Here is an 11915-nt window from a genome sequence, read left to right on the forward strand (position 1 = left end):
GATTTTTGGTCCTTTGATCACTGCCATTGCAGTGAATCTCAAGCTATTGCACCCCGCATATACTGACCTCTCCCCCACCCCCAAAACAACCCCCTTGGACTTACGCACATTGGATGATATGGGGTTGCTTTGTAAGGTGGGGGATGTTTTTTCTATTGCACCTGCAGGTCCAGTAACGCCACGCCATGAGCGTGTTTTCAGAAGGAAGAAAGTCACCATAAGCACCAGCACACAGCAGCCAGCCTCCACCACAGAACCAGTAAATGAGGCAACCCAGGCAATAGGCCAAGGACCAGCAAATGAGCCACCACCAGCAGCCCCTCAGCAGGATGCTCCTCAGCCACACGAAGACGAAGCCCCCAACCAGACAGTCGAGGCTCGTCTCAGTAGGATTGAGGACCAAATGCAGAGGATGGAGCACTTGTTGAACCTGCTGGTGGACCACTTTCTGCCCCAGCACCGTCACTGATAGCGATCTGCCCAGTAATTTGCCCAGTACTTGCTCAAGTCACTGGTCAAATCACCCCCAGGCCAGGAAATATCTTTCCCTTTCCTTTTTCATTCTTTTATATATATACTTACACATTGAGGACAATATGTGGGATAGGTGTGGGGGTACTGGAGAGTCTTTATTCCATTCTTTTGATCTGTCAATCCTTTTGATTTCTTTTTGTTGTGCACACACCAGAATTTTTTTCACACTCCTAGCACACACACACAGAATTTTGTAGCTAGTTGCTTTACTCAACATAAATAACAAGGTTGAAAGAGTGCCCTTATCTCATGACCCCATTGATTGGCCACCCCTCTAAGCCTTAGTTGAATTACTCACAGTATGCTACCTTCACTTAGGAAGTTCTTTACTTGAATTGAACCCTTAAACTTGTTGTGGTCAAGGGAAATTAAAATACAAATACATGCAAACACAAAGTGAGTGTAACTCCCTATGAGCTGATTTGCCCAAATTATCATGAAAAACCAGCACAAAGCACAAATCACAAACTTGTTCCAATGGTCTAAGACTATGAACTGAGCCTAATAGCCACTTGGAGAAGTAACTGACTGAGTAACCGGGGGTGTATCACCCATGTACACAATCGCGTAAAAAGGTCAGTAATTTTTTCAAGCAAATAAGTTTCGATGGTCTAGACTATGAACAGAGCTAGTAGCCACTTGAACAAGTGACTAACTGAGTAACCGGGGGTGTATCACCCATGTACACAATCGCGTAAAAAGGTTAGTGACTTTTTCAGGCAAGAATAAGAATAAGTGCTGCTGAAAATAAAAATATAAAAAGGAGAAAGAGAGAAGGTGGCAGGTCACTCCTAGGGGTTGCATTAAAACTAACATAAAGGAATAAGCATGATTGATTCAAAAACCTTTCTCTTGACCATGGTAGGTGAAAGGAAACAAGGAAAGGAGAGGATGACCTTAGTGCATGTACTCTATACTGTGATAATTCAGATTAGGAGTCTAGGGGGAGCTGATTAAGTGGTACTTAGGCTCTAAGGAAAAGGGGCTTGATTGGCTAAGTTATTTGTTGCTTGAGGACAAGCAAAAAGCTAGGTGTGGGGGTATTTGATCAAGCACAATTTAGCCACATTTTTATTATCTCTTTTATTGCTTATTTACACATTTTCTAGCTTAATTTATGGTTTTTATGTTGTTTTTACAGAAAAGGAAGAATCTGGAAAATGGGAGAAAAAGTGCAGAAAATTTGCAAAAGGATGATTTGCCCAGTGATTTGCCCAAAAATCTGCTCCAATCACTGCCCAGATCAAGCTAAAACAGATACCCAGAGGCAACAGACAGCAGTGACATGGGCAAGCGATTTGACCAAGACAATCGAGAATCACTGACCAAATCACTCGCAGAGGCATAGAGGACTGACTCACAGAGAAGCGATTTGCCCAGTGATTTGCCCAAGAAACTGGTCAAATCGCCGGGCAAATCACTTTGATAGCAGAAAATTACAGCAGAGCGGGAAAATGGACAGCAAACAGAAATCCGAATTTTCAGAAGTCCAAATCCAATCCAATCACTACCAACACTTATCCAAGAGCCACGAAAGAACTTCTCATCCAAGGAAATCCAATTGCAATCAAATTCAACATCAAAAGAGGAGTCCAACATCAAATCAAAAAGGGATTTCAAAACCCTAGACAATTCTTCAGCTATAAAAGGGTAGTCTCAAAACCAGCAAAGGCATCATCGAGATAGCAATTCAGCATACTCTCCCCTTCGCCAGAAGCTCTGCAACTGTTCCCTTTTCTCTTCTTTTAATCTTTTTGTGTATTTTAGTCACCATGAGTGGCTAAATTCATTATTTTCTAGTTGAAGTTGAGAATATTCAGATTTGTGATGAATTGGGAGGTTTAATACTCCATTGTTGAACTCTTGTTTGTTTCAATATTTATGCAAACTGATCTTTTCCATAATTATTACTTTGCTTTTAGAATCAATAAGGGCCCATTGCTTTTAAATTGCTTAAGTAATATTGTTTGAATGATTTAGGTCCGTAATTGCTTAGGTTGTTCAAATACACATTTAATCAAGTTGCATAATCTAAACTTGACCACGCGGTTGGCAAGGATAGAATTGGGTTTTTCTAAGTCTTAATGCAATCAACAGTTGTTCGATGCTACAATGCCCCAAGGACGTTCCTTGGCAACTTGTTGATTAGTGTTTGATTAGCGAACGTTTCCTAATCAAACTAGAACTAAGGAAGAATTTGGATTGTGAGAAGCGTCTTCCACAACCAAAACTGATTTATTGAAATCAAATAGGAGTCTTTAATAATCAATGATCAATTCTGAACAAACTGAATTAGACTCACACTTCAGCTAGAATCTCTTTCTCATTGAAATTCTCATCTATTTAAATTATTGCTTTCTTTTGCTATTTAATTTTAATCATCAAATCAAACCCCCATCTTTTAATTATTTGTTATTTACTCATCTTGGTTATTATTAGGAAGATCTTTAGTGTCAATTCCCTGTGGTTCGACCCTATTGCCACTATCTACAAGTTTATTGTTGATTGTTTAATAGGTTTATTTTTGACGGCTTCGACAACCGCCTATCAGCACGAAGACCCTGAGTTAGTGAAGATTGCCAGGACTGTTCAGTCTGGCAACAGTGCAGAGTTCAGATTTGAAGTGAGGGGATTCTTCGGCACGGTAAGAGGTTATGTGTACCAGATGATAGCAGTTTGAAGGCAGACATTATGAGGGAAGCTCATAATGCGAGGTATAGCGTTCACCCTGGAGCCACCAAGATGTATCAAGATCTGAGAAGGGTGTATTGGTGGCCAGCAATGAAGAGAGAAGTGGCACAGTTCGTGTCAGCCTGCGAGACATGTCAAAGGGTGAAGCTAGAGCACCAGAAGCCGGCTGGAATGCTTAACCCACTGCCGATTCCAGAATGGAAATGGGAGAACATAGCTATGGATTTTGTAGTGGGGTTACCGGCGACGTCTAACAGACTAGACTCCATATGGGTGATTGTGGATAGACTCACTAAATCTGCTCACTTCATTCCAGTCAGGAGTAACTACTCTGTGGACAAGTTGGCGCAGGTGTATGTAGACGAAATAGTAAGGTTGCATGGAGTTCCAGTGTTGATAGTATCAGATCGAGGACCTCAGTTCACCTCCAGATTTTGGCGGAGTCTGCAGCAGGAAATGGGCACAAGGTTGGATTTCAGCATTGCTTTCCATCCACAGACAGACGGGCAGTCAGAGAGGACCATCCAGACCATTGAAGATATGCTGAGAATGTGTGTGTTAGACTTTGGCGGTTCTTGGAGGCAGCATCTACCTCTGGTGGAGTTTTCCTACAACAACAGCCATCATGCTAGCCTAGGGATGGCCCCTTATGAAGCTTTGTATGGGAGGAAGTGCCGAACACCTGTTTGCTGGGAAGAGGTAGGAGAGAAAACTCTTGCAGGGCCAGAGTTAGTTCAGATAACCAGCAAGTTAGTGCCTATCATCAGAGAGAGGATCAGAACAGCTGTAAGCAGACAGAAAAGCTATGCAGACATCCGTAGGAAGCAGATAGAGTTCCAGGAGGGGGATATGGTATTGCTCAAGGTGTCTCCGATGAAGGGAGTGGTTCGGTTTGGAAAGAAGGGTAAACTGGCCCCACGGTACATTGGTCCCTTTGAGATCTTGCAGAAGATCAGGCATGTGTCGTATAAGCTAGATTTACCGGCTTCTATGGAACGAATTCACCCGGTATTCCATGTTTCTATGTTGAGGAAGTTTGTGTCAGATCCAGAGAAGGTTCTTAGTGAACCTGAGGTGGAAATCTTAAGTGATCTCACCTATGTAGAGCAGCCAGTGCGGATCCTTGACACCCAGATCAGAAAGCTGAGAAACAAGGAGATACCAATGGTGAAAGTTCTGTGGAACCACCACAACCTAGAAGAGTGCACCTGGGAGACTCGGGAGTCCATGCTCCAGCAATTCCCATATCTGTTTTAAGGTGAGTTTTTCCCCTTTTCTATGTGTTTATGTTGTGTTAGGGACATTCGGGGACGAATGTTCTTAAGGGGGGGAGAATGTAATACCCGGCTCGAGTCCGGCATCGGAGTTCCTGTAGTCCGGTGGAATCTCGGGTGTCGGAACCCTCGAGAAGGGTAATACATATGTGGTCTAAGGTATTTTCACTTGTTTTCATGTTTTGAAGTGTTCAAAGCATTGAGTTTTGAAAGAAAAGCAACAAGGGAGAAATGCAAAGGTTCGGCCGCCGAAGGTCACTTTCGGCCGCCGAACATTGCATGGTTTCGGCTTCACGTTCGGCTGCCGAAGGTGGTCTGGCCAGCCACCTATAAAAGGGCTAAGGGTCGGTGGAAGGAGGTTATTTCTCCTCCACTTGCAGCCAGAGGTGAGTTTCAGCCTCTCCCACGTTGACTTTCATGTTTTCCATGATTTTCATCAACTCTTTCAAGAGTTTTAAGAGTTTTGGTGACTTTTGAAGGTTTTGAGCAAAAGAACCAAGTTTTGAAGCTTGGAGCTTTGGAAGAGCTTTTCTTCATATCTCCACGTTAGGATCCTTCATCCTCAAGTTGTTTAAGAGGTAAGTGAAGATCCTGAGCTTCTTTGATGATTTTGAAAGGTTTTATGAAGTTTGTATGGGTAGTATGCATGTTTAGGTTTAGGTGAGGTTTTTGGTGATTTGTGGTGTTCAAGCATGTTTAAGTGTTATGTGCTATGTTTGTTTGGGGTTTTAGGGTAGTTTTAGACCCCTTTGTGCATATATATGTGTATATGCTAGTTGGGAGTAGTTGCTATGCATGTTTGTAGGTTTTTGGGCAAAGTTTGCATGAAACAGAGCAGGGTTCTGCCCTTTGGGCAAAACCAGGTTCGGCCGCCGAAGGAAGGTTCGGCCGCCGAACCCCTTGTGGAGGCAGTTTCGGCTGCCAAAGGTTGCCCCCGAAAGCTAGGCTTTCGGTTTAGAAAGGGACTTTCGGCCGCCGAAAGAGGGAGTTCGGCCGCCGAAAGTGTGTGAGTTTCGTCTCTGGACGAGACCTTCGGCCGCCGAAGGTGCCGCCGAACATGCATGAGTTTTGTCTCTGGAGTGGGGTTTCGGCCGCCTAACCTGCCGCCGAAAGTGCCCTGTCCAGCTTTCTTTTGCATGTTTTATGTGATGGTTTTAGGATCGTTTAGAGGGGTGTTGGGGAGTTTCTTAGAGATGTTCTTGAGTGAGTTTGGTCCCTCATTGGAGTCCACCTGTGTAGGTACGGACCAGAGGAATCAGGGAAGTCAGCAGTGAGTCCAGTGTCAGAACCTGCAGAGTCAGTTCAGAGATAACTAAAGGTGAGTGGAACTTAACTTAATGTTTTAATATGAGAACTGAATCTTTTATCATGCTTCATGCATCATGACTATGCTATAGGGTGAGTGCATTAGTGTACACGAATATGACGCATTGCATCTATCCTTGTACTTGGCATGGCTCCTTGTACATTGCTTATGTGAGACGGCACGGACTTCGTGAGGATGCATTAGCCCTCAGAGGAAAGACCTGGAACAGCCCTACGGGGACCAGGCACATGGTACTCCGGTACCCCAGATGAGATAGAGGGAGTTTTGATCCGTCCGGCCGAAGTGATGTGATTACTTGTGATGTGATGCATTTCATGCGAGCATGTTTTATCACCTGTGATTTTATTACTATTCTACTCACTGGGCTATTGTAGCTCATCCCTCTCCCCTAACTCCAGTTGTGCAGGTTCAGAGGTCAGAGAGAAGTCCGCAGGGTACAGGAAGAGTGCAGAGTATTGTAATAGTTAGTGTGGACATGTACATGTAAAGAAATAAGGGTTATGTATAGTGTATAGAATGGTGCTTGACTATAAGAGTTGTAATCCCTTGTTCTTTTCACATGATCAGTTTATGTTTACATATATGTGTTGTATATATGGAAGAACCAGGCTTAACATAGATGAGTTGAGCCGCCTTGAGCATAGAGGAGAGCTCTGGCTGGCGTTTTGTAGTACAGTGACAGTATGTGTACAGGTTAAGCCTTGGTATGAGAAAAGTGTTCATGTTTACAGAAAATGTGTGATCATGTATGGGATTTCACAGGTACACAGAGTTCATAGCAGGCTTACTACGGGTCCCGGCGACCTTAAGTCGATCTGGATCCTAGTGCCGGTAGCAGTTCGGTTTCCGGGCTGTTACAAGGAGGTCAGCTAGAGTAAAGTTATGGTCATGTAATAGCTAGCGGTGGACATGATAAATATTGAAATGTAATAGGTAGTACAGTTATGTAATGAAATGATGATATTGATGATAGAGTTGTGCTTGACCCTAGTATGTTGTAATCCCTTTATGAGTACATGATCTTTTTATTGATGTTTATGTAAACCAAACTTAATGTATGTATGTTACCCCATTGGAGCATTGTTGAGGACTCCAGTGTGGGGTTAATGTTTATGATTATGTATAGTGCATGCACAGGTTGAGTTTGGTGATGGAATGAAAAAGAAAAGTTCAAAATTTTTATGTTTGTTGTTGATCATGTATGGGATTAAACAGGTTCACAGGATGTATGTTAGGCTTGCTACGGGTCCCGGCGGCCTTAAGCCGATCTGGATCCTAGCGCCGGTAGCGGTCCGATTTTCGGGTCGTTACAAAATGCATGTCAAATACAATCACGATTTGATCAAACTGACATGGAATGGGAAAGAAAATCAATTTTAATGGGGCGGTGAATAGCACAAAAAATAGAGGATTAATTACAGTACTTGTCTAAAATGAGGAAGGAACGGTCCTAAGCTGAAGGTGCAAGAGATTCATAAGAATAATTGACTCTTTAATTCTAGAAGTAATAGCAACAAGAAAGGTCGCTAGTGTAGCATCTAACTATAAGGTCCAAAGAGTTTATATTGAAGGAGATTTTATAAAAGTCGTTCAAATTTTTAAAAGAAACTAAACTTAGTCTAGCAATCAAGGGATAATAACACTCTAATTTTTTTATGATAAATTATTTAAATATTATTTTTAGTTATATCACTAGAAAGAAGAATAAAACAGCTTATTATTTAGAAAAAGACACTAATCAATGATTTTTTTTTATATAATTTTTGACTTAATTAAATTTTATATATTCTATTTTATGTTGGAATATAATTCTTAAAAAACAAAAAAAAAAGGTAGTTTTCAAAGGACATTAGTGGAGAAGGATTTTTTTTAAAATTAATTTATGAAGAAATTAAAATCAAATTAATTGAATACTTACATCGTTAACTTAATAAAATTTATATTTAAATAAATTTAAAAAATTTTAAATTTTATTTTACGATCTTCAATTCTTAATTATAAAAAGAAGTCAAATTAATTGGATGTGACATGCGGACATGCTTTTTCTGCCATTATATAAAGTTTTTTTCGAGACAAGTCTTATTTTGTATTTATTCTTAATTTACAAAATTTTTAAGTGTATTTTATTTGAATAAAAAAACAAAATTAATTATCCTAAAAAAGTTTAGTTTGCATGCATTATTTCTTTTTTTTTTTTTTTCATTCGCTCCATTAAATTCACCTTTTATTTTTTTTTTTCAACTCTGCATTCAATCAAACATAACAATATTTTTAATCCTTTAAAATATCAATTTAAACCTATAATTTTAAATACATGCTTCTAAAAAATAATATAATTTTATTGTACTTTTACAAATAATTAAAGGGAGAAATTTATAGATAATTAAAAATAATTTAGATTGTGAATCAATATTAAATTAAAATACTTAAATTTGTAAAGAGAAAAGAAAAATATAATGGGTGAATTAATTGTGAAAACTAAAAGAAAAAAGATTAAAAAAAAAAAGAAGAAAAAAGCATTCAAGTGAAATTTAATTGAAGTTCGTTTAGAAATATTCTATATATTGCTCTTACTCATAAGTGAATCACTTATTCCTAACTTCATTCAATTTCTCATTAAAAAAAAATAATAGATTTTGTAGACCGTGACAATACTCCACCAATTCTTTAGATTGTGACAACACTCCACCAATTTTAACTCCACAAGTATCATATTTAACCTCAAACAGTCTATTAAAATCGAATAGAGTAAGAATAGAGACAAAAATAAACTTATCTTTAATCTCTTTAAAACTCTAGTTGGCAGCGTCTGTCCACATAATTTTTTGCACTCTCTTTCTTTAAGCAATTTGTGATAGGGACAACAATACTACTGAAATTTCTAATAAACCGTCGATAAAAAATAGTAAGACCATAAAAGCTGCGAACTTTATAAATAGATTTGGGATGAGCCAATTCCGTATTGTTTTTACCTTCTTCTCATTAATATGTATTCCTTCTGTACTAACAACGAATTTCAAAAACAGAACGCGCTCCGTCATATAAATACACTTCTTAAGATTAATAACCAATTCATTTTCTTGTAACGCTGTCATGACTTGATAAAGATGCCATAAATGTTTTTCTTTGCTGTGATTAAAAATGAAAATGTCATCAAAATAAACAATAACAAATTTACGTAAAAAAGGACACAAAACCAGATTCATGAGTCACATAAAAGTGTTAGGTACATTCGTCAAATCAAATGACATAATCAGCCACTCATACAAGTCTTCATTAGCTTTGAAGGCGGTTTTTCATTCATCTCCCTACTTGATTCGTCCGATTAAATTCCTTTGCTTTGTACAATAAAAATTTAAGTCTAAAAATTAAAATAATAATAATAATTTAATACTAAGAAAGCACACAAAAAAAGTAATTTGAATTATAAAATTTCTCCAAAAATTAATCATGCAATTAGATCTATTGGAACCCATCATCATCCATCTGCAAACTTTCTCTATCTCCTTTCAGCTATCTAGGGGTGAGTACTATTCGGTTTAAACTGAAATAACCGACCGAACCAAACTGAACTAAAAATTTGGTTCGATTTTATTTTTAATTCGATTCGGTTCAGATTTAATTTTCTAAAAAATCGATGATTTCGATTCGATTCAATTTTATATTCAAAAATTTCGATTAGACCGAACCGAACCGAAATCACTAAACTACATCGTTTTGAAATGTACCCTTATATTTGCCCTAAATCTAAAAGCCTGATGCTCGGTCTAAAGTGTAACACCGAACCGAGGAGCGAGCCTCACCTCACTGTTGCTCTCTGGTCTCTCTCTCCACACAATCGTCGGTGTCGGTCGTCACTCTCTACGGAATCGTCGGCCATCGCTCTCCAGTCTATCGGCTCTCCGCACCGTCAACAACTTGGTTGCCCTCGGTCTTCCTCGGTCCTCCTCGCTCCTCCCTCCTCCCTCCTCCCTCCTCGTCCCCGTCCCCGTCCCCGTCCCCGTCCTCAGTATTGATTTTTTATTGTAAAAATTAAAATTAAAATATTTTAATTGGATTTTAGAATGAATGTGAAAAAAAAAGTTTAAAAATCGAATCGAACCGATCGAACTGATCAAACCGAACTGAACCAAATTGGTTCGGTTCAATTCGGTTATTCCTCTTATTCGATTCGATTCGACTTGTGTAAAATTCTGTAATTCGATTTTCGGTTATTTCAATTCAATTTGATTTTGAACCGAACCGACCGAATGATCACCCTACAGCTAGCCCGTTAAGGGACTACGTCAGTGTTCCATCTCCCATCTATAACCATAACTTATCCACAACCTGGTTTACACAAAGCATCATTCGTTTCATCGAAGGAGCAGATGGAGAGCCTAGCTATGGTTGATGCGGTGGTTATGTTTCCGTCACCGGCCATAGGCCACTTGATATCTATGGTAGAGTTTGGCAAGCTCATTCTTACCTTCCAACCTTCTCTTTCCATTCACATACCCATTGTCTCCGCCCCTTACAGTGCCGGCTCCATTGCCTCCTATGATGCTGATGTCGCTGCCACCACTCCCTCAATCTCCTTCCACCGTCTTCCCACCATTACCCTCCCTTCCTCCACCAACACACATTATGAAACTCTCATCTTTGAAGTCCTCCGTCTCAGCAATCCTCATGTCCACCAAGCCCTTCTCTCCATCTCCAAAACCCACAAAATTAAAGCCTTCATTATGGATTTCTTCTGCTTTTTTTCTCTATCCATTGCCTCTCAACTTAACATCCCCGGCTATTTCTTCTTCACTTCTGGTGCTGGGTGTCTTGCTGCTTCCATGTATTTTCCGACCCTTCATCAGACCACCACCAAAAGTTTCAAAGACATGAACACCTTTCTTAATTTGCCGGGTCTCCCACCAATATCTTCCTCCAATTTTTCATCGGTAGTAAGTGATCGCAACAACAAAGCCTACGAATATTTTCTAGACATGGCCTACTGCTTTCCAAAATCAACAGGAGTTATAGTGAACACCTTTGCAGTGCTGGAAGCCAGAGCTCTTAAGACTATATCAGATGGACTCTGCATACCTGATAGTACAACACCACCTGTTTATTGTACTGGCCCACTCATTGCGACCAACAATCAAACAGATGGTGACACCGAGTGTTTAAACTGGCTTGAGTCGCAACTGAGTCAAAGTGTTATCTTTCTGTGTTTTGGAAGCTTGGGGCTGTTTTCAATGGAACAACTGAGAGAAATAGCCAGTGGGTTGGAGAGAAGTGGCCAAAGATTCTTGTGGGTAGTGCGTAATCCACCTTCTGATAGCGAAAGTTTAGACATCTCAGCTCTGCCAGAACCAGATTTGAACTCATTGCTTCCTGATGGTTTTTTGGATCGCACCAAGGAGAAGGGATTGGTGGTGAAATCATGGGCTCCCCAGGTGGCAATATTGAATCATAAGTCGGTAGGCGGGTTTGTGACTCACTGTGGATGGAACTCGGTGCTTGAAGCCGTGAGTGCTGGAGTTCCGATGGTGGCTTGGCCTCTATACGCAGAGCAAAAGTTCAATAGGTTGAAGAAATGAAAATTGCTTTGCCAATGAAGGAAGACGAAAACGGGTTTGTAACTGGGTTGGAGGTGGAGAAGCGAGTTAATGAGTTGATGCAGTCGGATTCAGGTAAGTCGGTTAGGGAGCGAACCATTGCTATGAAAAACGCAGCAAAGGCAGCACTGAGTGAGGGTGGATCTTCGCGTGTTGCAATGTCTAGACTCGTCGAGTCATGGAAGCATTAACGAGTTGAGTCAGATCGGACATCAACCGTGAAATGTCATAGCCACCCTTTCCTATTTGGAGCAAACATGGCCCCATTATTTATTCTTGAAGCTTAAACCCTAAGAGAAAATCATTATGCTTGAATCGATTTTGAGGCCCTATGAGTTTGAGATCAACTTAATAAAACAACAATTTTTTTTAAAAAAAAAGGGAAATTTCATGATTTATTCAATTAGACGTAATTAAAATAAATTGAAATTTAATAAATTAGTCATGATAAAATTTTATTTTATCCTCATCATGAAATTCAATTTTCTTTAGTAATCA

General features: G+C 39.9%; 1 pseudogene; it reads left to right on the plus strand.

Annotated features, from left to right (window-relative positions):
- Positions 1 to 9911: 9911 nt before the first annotated feature.
- Positions 9912 to 11786, plus strand: LOC110607996 (annotated as a pseudogene).
- Positions 11787 to 11915: the final 129 nt, after the last annotated feature.

Source organism: Manihot esculenta, chromosome 10 (genome assembly GCF_001659605.2).
Source record: "Manihot esculenta cultivar AM560-2 chromosome 10, M.esculenta_v8, whole genome shotgun sequence".
Taxonomy (NCBI): Eukaryota; Viridiplantae; Streptophyta; class Magnoliopsida; order Malpighiales; family Euphorbiaceae; genus Manihot; species Manihot esculenta.